The sequence below is a fragment of the Mustelus asterias genome, chromosome 5 (genome assembly GCF_964213995.1).
Source record: "Mustelus asterias chromosome 5, sMusAst1.hap1.1, whole genome shotgun sequence".
Taxonomy (NCBI): domain Eukaryota; kingdom Metazoa; phylum Chordata; class Chondrichthyes; order Carcharhiniformes; family Triakidae; genus Mustelus; species Mustelus asterias.
In genome coordinates, this window is record NC_135805.1 from 1,800,983 (window position 1) to 1,813,295 (window position 12,313).

Below are 12,313 nucleotides of genomic sequence, written 5' to 3' on the forward strand. Positions count from 1 at the left end.
CCTCAGTACTGACCCTCTGACAATGTGGCACTCCCTCAGCACTGACGCTCTGACAGTGCGGCACTCCCCCAGCACTGACCCTCTGACAGTGCGGCACTCCCTCAGCACTGACCCTCTGACAGTGCGGCGCTCCCTCAGCACTGACCCTCTGACAGTGCGGCGCTCCCTCAGTACTGACCCTCTGACAATGCGGCACTCCCTCAGTACTGACCCTCTGACAATGCGGCACTCCCTCAGTACTGACCCTCTGACAGTGCGGCACTCCCTCAGCACTGATCCTCTGACAGTGCGGCACTCCCTCAGTACTGACCCTCAGTGGTTGGTAAGTTGATGGAGAGGATCCTGAGAGACAGGATTTATGATCATCTAGAGAAGTTTAGTATGATCAAAAGTAGTCAGCACGGCTTTGTCAAGGGCAGGTCGTGCCTTACGAGCCTGGTTGAGTTCTTTGAAAATGTGACCAAACACATTGACGAAGGAAGAGCGGTGGATGTGGTCTATATGGACTTCAGCAAGGCGTTCGATAAGGTCCCCCATGCAAGACTTCTTGAGAAAGTGAGAGGGCATGGGATCCAAGGGGCTGTTGCCTTGTGGATCCAGAACTGGCTTGCCTGCAGAAGGCAGAGAGTGGCTGTGGAGGGGTCTTTCTCTGCATGGAGGTCAGTGACCAGTGGAGTGCCCCAGGGATCTGTTCTGGGACCCTTGCTGTTTGTCATTTTCATAAATGACCTGGATGAGGAAGTGGAGGGATGGGTTGGTAAGTTTGCTGACGACACCAAGGTAGGTGGTGTTGTGGATAGTTTGGAGGGATGTCAGAAGTTGCAGCGAGACATAGATAGAATGCAAGACTGGGCGGAGAAGTGGCAGATGGACTTCAACCCGGATAAGTGTGTGATGATCCATTTTGGCAGATCCAATGGGATGAAGCAGCAGTGTAATATGAAGGGTACCATTCTTAGCAGTGTAGAGGATCAGAAGGACCTTGGGGTCCGGGTCCATAGGACTCTTAAATCGGCCTCGCAGGTGGAGGATGCGGTCAAGAAGGCGTACGGCGTACTGGCCTTCATTAATCGAGGGATTGAGTTTAGGAGTCGGGAGATAATGCTGCAGCTTTATAGGACCCTGGTTAGACCCCACTTGGAGTACTGCGCGCAGTTCTGGTCACCTCATTACAGGAAAGATGTTGAAGCCATTGAAAGGGTGCAGAGGAGATTTACAAGGATGTTGCCTGGATTGGGGGGCATGCCTTATGAGGATAGGTTGAGGGAGCTTGGTCTCTTCTCCCTGGAGAGACGAAGGATGAGAGGTGACCTGATAGAGGTTTACAAGATGTTGAGAGGTCTGGATAGGGTAGACTCTCAGAGGCTATTTCCAAGGGCTGAAATGGTTGCTACGAGAGGACACAGGTTTAAGGTGCTGGGGGGTAGGTACAGAGGAGATGTCAGGGGTAAGTTTTTCACTCAGAGGGTGGTGGGTGAGTGGAATAGGCTGACGTCGGTGGTGGTGAAGGCAAACTCGTTGGGGTCTTTTAAGAGACTTCTGGATGAGTACATGGGATTTAATGGGATTGAGGGCTATAGATAGGCCTAGAGGTGGGGATGTGATCGGCGCAACTTGTGGGCCGAAGGGCCTGTTTGTGCTGTGGCTTTCTATGCTCTATGTTCTATGACCCTCTGAAATGCGGCACTCCCTCAGTACTGACCCTCTGACAGTGCGGCACTCCCTCAGTACTGACCCTCTGACAATGTGGCACTCCCTCAGCACTGACGCTCTGACAGTGCGGCACTCCCCCAGCACTGACCCTCTGACAGTGCGCACTCCCTCAGCACTGACCCTCTGACAGTGCGGCGCTCCCTCAGCACTGACCCTCTGACAGTGCGGCGCTCCCTCAGTACTGACCCTCTGACAATGCGGCACTCCCTCAGTACTGACCCTCTGACAATGCGGCACTCCCTCAGTACTGACCCTCTGACAGTGCGGCGCTCCCTCAGCATTGGCCCCTCTGACTGTGGCACTCCCTCAGCACTGATCCTCTGACAGTGCGGCACTCCCTCAGTACTGACCCTCTGAAATGCGGCACTCCCTCAGTACTGACCCTCTGACAGTGCGGCACTCCCTCAGTACTGACCCTCTGACAATGTGGCACTCCCTCAGTACTGACGCTCTGACAGTGCGGCACTCCCCCAGCACTGACCCTCTGACAGTGCGGCACTCTCTCAGCACTGACCCTCTGACAGTGCGGCGCTCCCTCAGCACTGACCCTCTGACAATGCGGCACTCCCTCAGTACTGACCCTCTGACAATGCGGCACTCCCTCAGTACTGACCCTCTGACAATGCGGCACTCCCCCAGCACTGACCCTCTGACAGTGCGGCACTCCCTCAGTACTGACCCCCTGACAGTGCGGCACTCCCTCAGCACTGACCCTCTGACAGTGCGGCGCTCCCTCAGCACTGACCCTCTTGACAGTGCGGCACTCCTTCAGTACTGACCCTCTGACAGTGCGGCACTCCCTCAGTACTGACCCTCTGACAGTGCGGCACTCCCTCAGCACTGACCCTCTGACAGTGCGGCACTCACTCAGCACTGACCCTCTGACAGTGCGGCACTCCCTCAACACTGACACTCTGACATAGCAGCATTCCATCATTTCTGTTTTGAGAATGTTAACTGGATTTGTGTACTCCAGCCTGAGGTAATGCTTCAACTCCTGTGACAAGGAATGGCATGATGTGGGAGGCATAACTAACAACCTCGATCAGATGATGCTTAAATCCCGGATTGTTAGTGCTGGGGTAGAACATGTGTTTTGATTAGTTTCATAATAATTACTGAGATCTTAATCTTAGTTTGTTCAAACAGTAGTGAGTTTGTTGTATGTACAGCTAGCTTACTCGATATGACATTGATGAAGCCATGAACATTCTCCCTCTCAACTCCTGATCATGTCTTCTCTTATATCATCATGGGAAGTTCCACACATTTAGATAAATGCAAGGTGATGCATTTTGGTAGATTGAACCAGGGCAGGACTTACTCAATTAATGGTAGGGCTTTGGGGAGAGTTACAGAACAAAGAGATCTAGGGGTACATGTTCATAGCTCCTTGAAAGTGGAGTCACAGGTGGACAGAGTGGTGAAGAAGGCATTCGGCATGCTTGGTTTCATCGATCAGAACATTGAATACAGGAATTGGGACGTCTTGTTGAAGTTGTACAAGACATTGGTAAGGCCACACTCGGAATACTGTGTACAGTTCTGGTCACCCTGTTATAGAAAGGCTATTATTAAACTAGAAAGAGTGCAGAAAAGATTTGCGAGATTGCAACCGGGACTTGATGGATTGAGTTATAAGGAGAGGCTGGATAGACTGGGACTATTTTCTCTGGAGCGTAGAAGGCTGAGGGGTGATCTTATAGAGGTCTATAAAATAATGAGGGGCACAGATCAGCTAGATAGTCAATATCTTTTCCCAAAGGTAGGGGAGTCTAAAACTAGAGGGCACAGGTTTAAGGTGAGAGGGGACAGAGACAAAAGTGTCCAGAGTGGCAAATTTTTCACACGGGGGTGGTGAGTGTCTGGAACAAGCTGCCAGAGGTAGTAGTAGAGGCGGGTACAATTTTGTCCTTTAAAAAGCATTTAGACAGTTACATGGGTACGATGGGTATAGAGGGATATGGGGCAAATGCGAGCAATTGGGATTAGCTTAGGGGTTTAAAAAAAAAGGGCGGCATGGACAAGTTGGGCCGAAGGGCCTGTTTCCATGCTGTAAGCCTCTCTGACTCTATGACTCTATAACCTTATAAACCACATTACTTCATCTGCCCATAAGTCTTTGTCCATATTTTAACATTCATATTTTATACTGTTAGGGAATAGAACTGGTTCAATTCACCATAACCTCTGATCTCCTTATTAATCAAGAACCTATCTATCTCTGTCTTAAAGACACTCAATGACCTGGCCTCCACAGCCTTCTGTGGCAAAGAGTTCCACAGATTCACCACCTTAGCTGAAGAAATTGCTCCTCATCTCTGTTCTAAAAGATCGTCCCTTTAGCCTGAGGTGCCTTCTGGTTCTAGCTTTTCCTATAAGTAGAAACATCCTCTCCGTGTCCACTCTATCCAGGCCTCGCAGTATCCTGTAAGTTTCAATAAGATGTCCCCTCATCCTTCTAAACTCCAACAAGTACAGACCCAGAGTCCTCAACCGTTCCTCATACGACAACCTCTTCATTCCAGGGATCATTCTTGTGAACCTCCTTTGGACTCTTTCCAAGGCCAGCACATCCTTCCTTAGATATGGGGCCCAAAACTGCTCACAATACTCCAAATGAGGTCTGACCAGAGCCTTATACAGCCTCAGAAGTACATTCCTGCTCTTGTATTCTAGCCCTCTCGATATGAATGCTAACATTACATTTGCCTTCCTAACTGCCGACTGAACCTGCACGTTAACCTTAAGAGAATCTTGAGCAAAGACTCCCAAGTCCCTTTGTGTTCCTGATTTCTGAAGCATTTCCCCATTTAGAAAATAGTCTATGCCTCCATTCCTCCTTCCAAAGTGCCATAACCTCACACTTTTCCACATTGTATTCCATCTGCCACTTCTTTGCCCACTCTCCGAGCCTGTCCAAGTCCTTCTGCAGCCCCCCTGCTTCCTCAGTACTACCTGTCCCTCTACATATCTTTGTATCATCTGCAAACTTAGCAACAGTGCCTTCAGTTCCATCCTCCAAATTGTTAATAGATATTGTGAAAAGTTGTGGTCCCAGCACTGACCCCTGAGGCTCACCACTAGTCACCGGCTGCCATCCTGAAAAATACCCCTTTATCCCCACTCTCTGCCTTCTGCCAGTCATGATGTGGAGATGCCGGCGTTGGACTGGGGTAAGCACAGTAACAAGTCTCACAACACCAGGTTAAAGTCCAACAGGTTTATTTGGTAGCAAATACCATCAATGGTATTTGCTACCAAATAAACCTGTTGGACTTTAACCTGGTGTTGTGAGACTTCTGCCAGTCAGCCAATCCTCTATCCATGCCAGGATCTTACCCTGAACACCATGGGCGCTTAACTTATTTAATAGTCTCCTATGTGGCACCTTGTCAAAGGCCTTCTAGAAATCTAAATAAATCACGTCCACTGGTTCTCCTTTATCTAACTTCCTTGTTACCTCCTCAAAGAACTCTAACAGATTTGTCAGACATGACCTCCCCTTGACGAAGCCGTGCTGACTCAGTCCTACTTTATCATGCACTTCCAAGTACTCCGCGATCTCATCTTTAATAATGGACTCTAAAATCTTGCCAATGACTGAAGTCAGGCTAACCAGCCTATAATTTCCCATCTGTGCTTCCCTCCCTTCTTAAACAGCGGTGTTACATTCGCTATTTTCCAGTCCTCTGGGACCCTCCCTGCCTCCAGTGATTGCTGAAAGATCACCACCAATGCCTCCACAATTTCCTCAGCTGTCTCTTTTAGAACCCTGGGGTGTAGTCCATCCGGTCCTGGTGATTTATCCACCTTCAGACCTTTCAGTTTCCCCAGAACCTTCTCCTTAGTGATGGCCACTACACTCACCTGTGCCCCCTGACTCTCCTGGAGCTCTGGCATCCCACTGGTGTCTTCCACCATGAAGACTGATGCAAAGTAACTGTTCAGTTCCTCTGCCATTGCTTTGTTTCCTATTATTACTTCTCCAGCCTCATTTTCCAGTGGTCCCTCTCCCTTACCTTTTATAGATTGAAAAAAAAATTTCCTATCTTCTTTTATATTACTAGCTAGCTTACACTGATATTTCACCTTCCCCCTTCTTATTGCTTTGTTAGTTCTCCTCTGCTTGTTTTTAAAGGATTTCCAATCCTCTAGCTTCCCACTAATCCTCGCCACTTTGTATGCTTTTGCTTTTATGCTGTCCTTGACTTCCCTCGTCAGCCTTATAATCCTGAGATGGATAGGAAGTGGGAAGGTGCAAGGAAGGGAAGTAACCAGGTAGGAGAAGGGACAGTTTGGAATGGTCCAGGAACTTCTCCTCAGATCAGAAGGGAAGATGCTGAGGGTGGAAGTGACATTTAGAGGCCTAACTGTTTCCATTGTAACACAGTGGAACATATTTGGGCAGATTGCTGGAAATTAAATGGGAGACGTTGCAGTAACTGGAAAGGAAGCACCAGAAAATGAATTGGTAATTAAACTTGTAATGTCCTAACTATGTTAGTGGTCTGGGTTTTAGTAGAAAGAAAGGAACACCTAAACTGGAGGGGCACGAATATCCGAGCTGGGAGTTTTGCTAGTGCGGTTCGGGTGGGTTTAAACTAATGTGGCAGGGGGGTGGGGATCAGAACAATAGGTCAATAAGCAGAGAGGCTGGGGACGAGGTTGGGGCCAAGACAAGGCTAGCTAAGAGGAAGAGCATTCTGGGGGAGGATGACCTCAGTGGGCCTGGAGGTCTGGAGTGCATCTGCTTCAATGCAAGGAGCGTCACGGGCAAGGCAGACGAGCTTAGAGCCTTAATGCTTGCGCGGAACTTGGGTGTGGTTGCCGTGACGGAGACTTGGTTAAAAGGACAGGACTGGCAGCTGAATATTCCGGGGTGTAAGTGTTTTAGGCGAGACAGAGGAGGGGCGAGGAGAGGTGGGGGAGTAGCAATGCTGGTTAGGGAGCATATTACAGCGGTACAGAGGGTGGACAATATGGAAGGGTCAGGTAACGAGTCACTGTGGGTGGAGCTCAGAAACAGGAAGGGCACAGTCACTATGCTGGGGGTATACTACAGGCCCCCCAACAGCCCACAGGAAGTTGAGGAACGGATATGTAAGGAGATTCTGGACAGGTGCAGAAAAAATAGGGTTGCTGTAGTGGGAGACTTTAATTTCCCTCACATAGACTGGAAATCGCTTAGGGCTGGGGGCCTGGACGGGGAAGAATTTATAAAATGCGTACAGGAAGGCTCTTTGGAACAATATGTTGACAGTCCAACTAGAGAGGGGGCTATACTGGACCTAGTACTGGGGAATGAGCCCGGTCAGGTCATCAAAGTTTCAGTAGGGGAACATGTGGCAAATAGTGACCACAATTCTGTAAACTTTAGGATAGTAATGGAAAAAGATGAGTGTTGTCCTATGGGTAAGGTGCTGAATTGGGGGAAGGCTAACTACAGCCGGATTAGGCAGGATTTGGTGGCTGTTGATTGGGAGAGGCTGTTCAAGGGTAAATCCACATCTGGCATGTGGGAGTCTGTTAAGGAGCAGTTGATAGGACTGCAGGACAGGCATGTGCCTGTAAAGAGGAAGGATAGGAAAGGTAGGATTCGAGAGCCGTGGATAACCAGTGAAATTCTGGGTCTAATCAAAAAGAAAAAAAGAGGCATACATGAGGTCCAGGCAGCTAAAAACAGATGGAGCACTGGAGGAATACAGAGAAAGTAGAAAAGAACTCAAACAGGGAGTTAGAAGGGCAAAAAGGGGTCACGAAACGTCCTTGGCAGACAGGATTAAGGAGAATCCTAAGGCATTTTATACATACGTTAGGAACAAGAGGGTTGTTAGGGAAAGAATCGGACCTCTCAGGGACAAAGGAGGGGAATTATGCTTAGAACCAAAGGAAGTAGGAGAGATCCTAAACGAATACTTTGCATCAGTATTCACAAAGGAGAGGGACATGTTGACTGGCAGTGTCTCAGAGAGATGTGTTGACCCGTTAGAAAAAATCTCAATTACAACGGAGGAAGTGTGAGGTTTTTTAGGAAACATTAAGACAGACAAATCCCCAGGGCCGGATGGGGATCCTAGACTCCTCAGGGAGGCGAGAGATGCAATTGCTGGGCCTCTAACATAAATCTTTGTCTCTTCACTGGACACAGGTGAGGTCCCAGAGGATTGGAGGATAGCAAATGTGGTCTCGTTATTTAAGAAGGGTAGCAAGGATAACCCGGGTAATTATAGGCCGGTGAGCTTGACGTCCGTGGTAGGGAAGTTGCTGGAGAAGATTCTTAGAGATAGGATATATGCGCATTTAGAACTGAATAATCTCATTAGCGATAGACAGCATGGTTTTGTATGAGGGAGGCCATGCCTCACAAATTTGGTTGAGTTTTTTGAGGAGGTGACAAAAACGACTGACGAAGGAAGGGCCGTGGATGTCGTCTATATGGATTTTAGTAAAGCGTTTGACAAGGTCCTTCATGGCAGGCTAGTGCAAAAGGTTAAATCTCACGGGATAAAAGGTGAGCTAGCTAGATGGGTGGAGAACTGGCTTAGCCATAGAAGACAGAGGGTAACAGTGGAGGGGTCTTTTTCCGGTTGGAGGTCTGTGACTAGTGGTGTTCCGCAGGGCTCTGTACTGGGACCTCTGCTGTTTGTGATATATAGAAATGATTTGGAGGAAGATGTAGCTGGTGTGATCAGTAAGTTTGCCGTCGACACAAAGATTGCTGGAGTTGTGGATAGTGATGAACATTGTCAGAGAATACAGCAGGATATGGATAGGCTGGAACATTGGGTGGAGAAATGGCAGATGGAATTTAATCCAGATAAATGCGAAGTGATGTATTTCGGTAGATCTAATGTAAGGGGGAGCTATACAATAAATGGCAGAACCATCAGGAGTATAGACACACAGAGGGACCTGGGTGTACAAGTCCTCAGATCCTTAAAGGCACAGGTGGAGAGGGTGGTCAAGAAGGCATATGGCATGCTTGCCTTTATTGGACAGGGCAAAGAATATAAAAGTTGGCATATGATGTTGCGGCTGTATAGAACGTTGGTTAGGCCACATTTGGAATATTGCGTCCAGTTCTGGTCGCCGCACTACCAGAAGGACGTGGAGGCGTTAGAGAGAGTGCAGAAAAGGTTTACCAGGATGTTGCCTGGTATGGAGGGTCTTAGCTATGAGGAGAGATTGGGCAAACTGGGGTTGTTCTCCCTGGAAAGACGGAGGATGAGGGGCGACCTAATAGAGGTGTATAAAATTATGAAGGGCATAGATAGAGTGAACAGTGGGAAGCTTTTTCCCAGGTCGGAGGTGATGAACACAAGGGGTCACAGATTCAAGGTGAGGGGGGCAGGGTTCAACACAGATGTCAGGGGGACGTATTTTACACAGAGGGTGGTGGGGGCCTGGAATGCACTGCCAAGCAAGGTGATTGAGGCGGACACGCTGGGATCGTTTAAGACTTATCTAGATAACCACATGAACAGACTGGGAATAGAGGGATACAAAAGAATGGTCTAGTTGGGCACATGAGCAGCGCAGGCTTGGAGGGCCGAAGGGCCTGTTCCTGTGCTGTATTGTTCTTTGTTCTTTGTTCATACACACATAGATTAAAGCTAATACACAACAGGTTTTATTAAAAGAGGCATTCTCTGCTCTGCATAGAATACAAAACTGGAAGTATAACAGTAGTTTGTGCAGACACCCTAATAACATCACCATCAAATCATGTGACCAGCTCTTAAAGCAACCTGCAACTCTTTTAAATATATAACATCTCTCCCTCTTTTGTGGTCATGAAAACAAATTACTACGATGTTATACATAGGATCAGTAATACTCTAGACACATTACTGTGCATCATCGATCATCATAAACAGTGCATTAGAAAGTCAGTCAGGAGAATATCTCTTCCTCTTTGGTTGGATATGACGTTCTGGAATTTGGCTGTTGCCCCTCGAGGTATGATTTGGAAATTCAGTAGACACTTCTTCTCTTGGAACTAATTCTACATCATTCTCACGTGGTATAGTAACAAAGACACAACAATCAGGCAACTCAGATACAAGGTCTTCCATAATAATATTCACACCACTCGGGACTAAAGAAGTTGGTATTCCTGGAGATGATTCTGAGGAATGATTTTGAGATGACAACAATTGGTCAGCAGGGTGTTGCCAAACTAGTTCATTTTCACTTTGAACCGTGTTTTTGCTAAAACTATGGCTGGAACCCACTCCCCACATCTCATCTCGCAGCTTGAGATTGTTGTTGACACTTTACAGTCTCTGAAGTTTCTGGAAGTAATAACAAATGGAATATAATTCTTGACTTTCTCTGTCAGAGAGTAATGCAGGTGAACTTTGGGGTAGTCACATGAGAGGTGTTTCTATAAGATGCTGAAAAGCTATTCATACGACGTGATAATGGACCTTGCTCTTTTGAAGCTTTTAAAGACTGTTTCAAGGATTGTATGAATCTTTCAGCCAAGCCATTGTTTGATGGATGATAAGGTGTGGATTGTATATGCTGAATAACATTTATTTTGAGATGATCCTCAAACTCTTGTGAAGTGAACTGAACAATTATCGCTAACAATCTGTTCTGGTTCACCAGATGTTGCAAAACTTCTGTCAAGTGTTTCAATGGTTTGTTTGGTTGGAGCAGATCTCATGATAACTTCTGGCCACTTTGAGTGTGTATCAATTATGACTTAAGTACATGTAACCCTAAAACGGACAAGCAAGCTCTACAGCAATTGTTGCGATGGCATTTTAGGCCTTTCCCAAGGGGGGGTATAAAGGAGACGACAGTGGAGTATTTCTTATTTGTGCCCAGGATTGACACTGTCCCACCTTTTCTACAATCTGAGCATCCTGACCCAGCCACCAAAATATTCACATTCCTTCTTCCAAACTACACCAGGATGTCCTTCAAGTAGTTTCCCAAGAACTCTTCCACGCAAATTAGGAGGAATAGAAACATAGAAAAACTACAGCACAAAACAGGCCCTTCGGCCCACAAGTTGTGCCGAACATATCCCTACCTTTTAGGCCTACCTATAACCCTCCATCCTATTAAGTCCCATGTACTCATCCAGGAGTCTCTTAAAAGACCCTATTGAGTTCGCCTCCACCACAACTGACGGCAGCCGATTCCACTCGCCCACCACCCTCTGTGTGAAAAACTTCCCCCTAACATTTCCCCTGTACCTACCCCCCAGCACCTTAAACCTGTGTCCTCTCGTAGCAGCCATTTCCACCCTGGGAAAAAGCCTTTGAGAGTCCACCCGATCTATGCCTCTCAACATCTTATATACCTCTATTAGGTCTCCTCTCATCCTACGTCTCTCCAAGGAGAAAAGACCGAGCTCCCTCAGCCTATCCTCATAAGGCATGCCACTCAATCCAGGCAACATCCTTGTAAATCTCCTCTGCACCCTTTCAATCTTTTCCACATCCTTCCTGTAATGAGGCGACCAGAACTGAGCACAGTACTCCAAGTGGGGTCTGATGAGGGTCTTGTATAGCTGCATCATTATCCCCGGACTCCTAAACTCAATCCCTCGATTGATAAAGGCCAGCACACCATACGCCTTCTTAACCACCTCCTCCACGTGCAGGGCCGATTTTAGAGTCCTATGGACCCAGACCCCAAGGTCCTTCTGATCCCCTACAGTACTAAGAGTCTTTTGCTTTATATTAGAACATAGAACATAGAACAGTACAGCACAGAACAGGCCCTTCGGCCCACGATGTTGTGCCGAGCTTTGTCTGAAACCCAGATCAAGCTATTTCCTCCCTATCATCCCGAAGTACTCCATGTGCCTATCCAATAGCTTCTTAAATGTTCCTAAAGTTTCTGACTCCACTATCCCTGCAGGCAATCCATTCCACACCCCAACTTGGTGAGACCACATTTGGAATATTGTGTGCAGTTCTGGTCACCTCACTATAAGAAGGATGTGGAAGCGCTGGAAAGAGTGCAGAGGAGATTTACCAGGATGCTGCCTGGTTTGGAGAGTAGGTCTTATGAGGAAAGGTTGAGGGAGCTAGGGCTGTTCTCTCTGGAGCGGACGAGGCTGAGGGGAGACTTAATAGAGGTTTATAAAATGATGAAGGGGATAGATAGAGTGAACGTTCAAAGACTATTTCCTCGGGTGGGTGGACCTATTACAAGGGGTCATAACTATAGGGTTCGTGGTGGGAGATATAGGAAGGATATAGAACATAGAACAGTACAGCACAGAACAGGCCCTTCGGCCCACGATGTTGTGTCGAGCTTTATCTGAAACCAAGATCAAGCTATCCCACTCCCTATCATCCTGGTGTGCTCCATGTGCCTATCCAATAACCGCTTAAATGTTCCTAAAGTGTCTGACTCCACTATCACTGCAGGCAGTCCATTCCACACCCCAACCACTCTCTGCGTAAAGAACCTACCTCTGATATCCTTCCTATATCTCCCACCACGAACCCTATAGTTATGCCCCCTTGTAATAGCTCCATCCACCCGAGGAAATAGTCTTTGAACGTTCACTCTATCTATCCCCTTCATCATTTTATAAACCTCTATTAAGTCTCCCCTCAGCCTCCTCCGC